The following is a 4,524-nucleotide window of genomic DNA, read 5'->3' as shown; positions in this document are numbered from 1 at the left end:
CTATTCTAGTCTTTGGCAGGATTAGGAGGTGATCTTGGAAGCTGATTCGGGATTTCGTGGTGTGACTGTATCGAGAATTCCGAGTTTGAACTGCACGGCGAAACCTTTGGGTGGTGGTTTTTCTATATCTCTAAAGGACGCTGCTATTACATTTTGATTTCGGGTTATTTTGGATCCAGTCGATAAGCTACGGGCCATCATTTGGTATCAGGGCTATGGATACCCGAAGCTCTAGTAACTTGAAGAAAGCTATTGAGAGCCTTGAGTCTGAGAAGAAGGCGATGGCTGATCAGATAAAAACCATGCAAGAGCAGATCCGTGAACTTTCTGTTAATCGACGAGATGAAGATGACATTGAAACCGGTGATTCAGGAACCCATCATAAAGGAACTGGAACATGGCACTCCAACGACATTAAGGCTGAAATTCCTGAGTATGATGGAAAGATTGATCCCGACGAATTTGTGGAATGGTTGAGAACGGTAGARTGTGTTTTCGATTACAAAGCAACAACTGAGGAGAACAAGGTTAAAATYGTGGCTATGAAATTGAGGAAATATGCATCAACCTGGTGGGCCAACACGTGTACTAAACGTGAACGTATGGGTAAGTCAAAGGTGAAGGATTGGTCCAAAATGAAGCRTTTAATGAAGCAAAAGTTTCTGCCCTCGTACTATATCCAGGCAAGTTTTTCTCAACTTCATCATCATAAACAGAATCAACGAACCGTAGAGGAATATTCTCGCGATTTCGAATATTTGTTTATGAAGTGTGATCTGCCCGAAGATGATCCACAGACTTTGGTTCGATATTTGGGTGGACTAGAACCCCGTGTTGCTAATGTGGTGGAGCTATACCAGTACTCGACTCTAGATGAATTGACCCTCCTGGCTCACAAGGTCGACATTCAACAACGAAACAAAGGGAAATTCGAAACTGGTCGAACTWCTTTCAAAACCCCAATGCAGCCCAAAACAACACCAACCAACAAACCTTCCACTGTATCTGAAAACCAAATTGCCCCTACCAGATCCCCACGACGGTGTTTCCGATGTCAAGGGCTGGGACACATCGCTTCTGAATGTCCAAACAAGAAGTTAGTTACTTTAGTCGAGTATGAGGAGGGAGACAACTCTTTTGTGGTTGACTTGTCGTTAGAAATGGTGGTAAGTGCAAACTCTGTTGTAGAAGTTGTCGGACCTGATGAAGGAGCTTGTCTTGTTGTACGGAGAACACTCAGTAATAGCCCTGATCGAACAGAAAACCTCCAGCGAGAAGCTATCTTTCATACCCGTTGTACCGTCGCCCAAAAGGTCTACACGATGATTATCGATGATGGTAGTTGTACCAATGTGGCTTCACAAACCATGATCTCCAAATTGAACCTGTGCACCAAACCCCATCCGTCTCCTTATGTGATTCAATGGCTAAATCAAGGTAAGGGAATACGTGTATCTCACCGAACTCTTTTGTCTTTTAGTATTGGCAGAACTTATGAAGACCAGATTTGGTGTGATGTTATTCCTATGGATGCTTGCCACGTTCTACTCGGCCGCCCGTGGTTGTTTAATCGTCGGGTGATGCATGACGGCTATCAAAATACCTATTCTTTCACTCACAAAGATCGAAGAATCATATTCACCCCAATGTCACCAGTCACCACTTCCCCTAAGCCCCTAAGTACTTTGTTGAAGGCTGAACAACACGAGTATTATTCTTTCAAGGACTTTATTCTTATGGGTCTTGATGAGGATTTGCCTAACCTCCCAACCACCCTTCCCCCTTGTATCCAGTCTTTGTTACAAACCTATAAACATGTATTCCCTACTGAGATTCCTTCCGGTTTGCCTCCCCTACGTACCATTCAACACAAGATCGACTTAATTCCCGGGTCGATATTACCTAACAAACCAGCTTATCGATCTAACCCATAAGAAACAGCCGAGATGAGAAAGCAAGTTGATAGGCTGTTACAAAAGGGGCTCATACGCGAGTCACTCAGCCTGTGTGCTGTTCCCACGATACTCGTGCCCACAAAGAACGGCGAATGGAGAATGTGCATGGATAGTAGGTCAACCAATAAGATCACTATCAAGTACCGTTTTCCAATTCCCCGATTAAATGACCTGTTAGATGAGCTCCATGGTGCTACCGTGTTTTCTAAGATCGATGTACGGAGCGGTTATCATCAGATCAGAATATATGAAGGCGATGATGGGAAGACAACTTTCAAAACCAAAGAGGGTTTATATGAATGGCTCGTTATGCCTTTCGGATTGTCCAACGCACCCAGCACTTTCATGCGCTTGATGAACTAAGTATTAAAACATTTTATGGGCAGGTTTGTTGTTGTTTATTTCGGTGGCATCCATGTGTTCAGCAGAACCGAACAGGATCACCACTTCCACCTTCAACAGCTGTTCGAGGTGTTGGATCAGGAAAAGCTCTATGGGAACTTAGATAAATGTGAATTTTTCACTAATCAAGTAACCTTTCTTGGATATTTAGTTTCGGCACAGGGTATTCAGGTTGATGAAAGAAAGGTTCAAGCTATTCGGGATTGGCCAGTTCCCCGATCTAGTCAACAGGTTCGAAGCTTCCATGGTTTAGCTTCTTTCTATCGGCGATTTGTGAAGAATTTCAGCACCCTTGTGGCCCCCATGACTGAAATAACGAAATTAAAACAGTTCGTTTGGAACCCGCAAGCGCAGTCCGCGTTTGAAGAGCTCAAGAATCAGTTGTCATCGACCCCGGTTTTGGCACTACCGTGTTTTGAACAAGTCTTTGAGGTCGAGTGTGATGCTTCCGCAGTGGGAATTGGAGCTGTTCTATCTCAGTTGGGTCGCCCAATTGCTTATTTCAGCGAAAAACTAAATGAAGCAAAGCGGCGTTACTCGACTTATGACAAAGAATTTATGCGATAGTCAGGGCTTTGGATCATTGGCAACATTATTTGATCTCCAAGGAGTTCATATTGCATTCTGATCATGAGGCACTTAAATACATTCAAGGGCAACACAGGTTACATTCTCGACATGCCAARTGGGTGGAGTATTTACAAGCATTTAATTTCACCATTAAGCACAAGTCTGGAAAACTAAACAAAGGGGCTGATGCGTTATCTCGTAAATATGCATTGGTTAATTCACTACGGCCGCGAATTGTTGGGCTCGAACTACTTCCGCARAACTACCCTTCTGATCCTGATTTTGGAGATCWATTTACCAGCTGTCAGACTCACGCTACGGGAGACTATCATATCTMTRATGGCTWCCTGTTTAAGARAAACCGTTTATGTATTCCCAGGCATAGCATTCGTTTGCTCTTGATCAAAGAAACTCATGAGGGTGGACTAGCAGGACATTTGGGAATTGATAAGACCTTTACCATGTTACAGCATCATTTTTTTTGGCCCAAGATGGTGCGTGATGTGGAACATTATATCCGACGGTGTTTACCCTGTCACCGGGCCAAAAGTCACTCATCTCCCCATGGCTTGTACATGCCATTACCCGTACCTGTTGCCCCTTGGGAAGACGTTCGTCTTGATTTTATTATTGGATTACCCAGAACGCAACGCCAAAAGGATTCTATTATGATAGTGGTTGACCGTTTCTCCAAGATGGCTCATTTCATTGCTTGTCATACCACCTATGATGTTGTCCAGATAGCTAATCTCTACTTCAAAGAAATAGTTTGACTCCATGGAATCCCACGTTCAAGGGTTAGTGACCGGGACGTCAAGTTTCTAAGTCATTTTTGGGTAACTTTGTGGAGGAAAATGGGTACCAAGCTCAAATTTAGTACTTCCAGTCACCCCCAAACCGATGGGCAGACGGAGGTAACTAACCGTACTCTCGGGTCACTACTTCGTTTGCTTCTCAATGCTAATCTGAAACAATGGGAGGAATTACTACCTCAAGCTGAATTTGCCTATAATCGAGCACCCAACAAGACCACTAGACAATCCTTTTATGGTTGTTTACGGGTTGGACCCAAAGACACCACTAGACCTTGCAGTCCTTGATACATCATCTAAATTTAATCAGGAAGCCAGTGATCGAGCTGCAGATATTAAGGCCTTGCATCAGCTTGTACATGATAAGATAACCAAGTCAAATGAACTCATTAAGTATCGTCGTGATAAAGGACGCAAGCACATTCTTTTCCAACCGGGTGATCTGGTTTGGGTTCACTTTCGAAAGGATCGTTTTCCATCCAAGCGCCGTTCAAAGCTCAGTCCCAGATCTGAAGGTCCGTTTAAAATTCTAGCCAAGGTTAACGACAACGCCTACAAAGTCGATCTTCTAAGAACACCTGCAGCAGCGGCTACGTTCAATGTCGTTGATCTTCAACCATACTACGATCTGAATGACCCTATCCCAAGTTTGAGGACAAACTTTCTTGTTGCTGGGGAGGATAGCCCTCTTGATGAACCGTTTGACGAACCAGACCCGCTTCAAGAACCGAGCCAAGTGGGTCATGGGTGGGTTAATTTGATTCAATCAAATCCCATTACTTGAT

The 4,524-nt window shown here is 43.8% G+C and overlaps 1 pseudogene; it reads left to right on the top strand.

Moving 5' to 3' along the window:
- The first annotated feature begins 215 nt into the window (after positions 1-215).
- LOC112504585 lies at positions 216-2,924 on the top strand (annotated as a pseudogene).
- The last annotated feature ends 1,600 nt before the right edge of the window (positions 2,925-4,524 follow it).

The sequence above is a fragment of the Cynara cardunculus genome, unplaced genomic scaffold (genome assembly GCF_001531365.2).
Source record: "Cynara cardunculus var. scolymus isolate 2C unplaced genomic scaffold, CcrdV1 Un_Scaffold_6088, whole genome shotgun sequence".
In the NCBI taxonomy this organism is placed as follows: Eukaryota; Viridiplantae; Streptophyta; class Magnoliopsida; order Asterales; family Asteraceae; genus Cynara; species Cynara cardunculus.
Note: the sequence above shows the minus strand (reverse complement) of the source record. Positions and strands in the feature narration are given on the sequence as shown.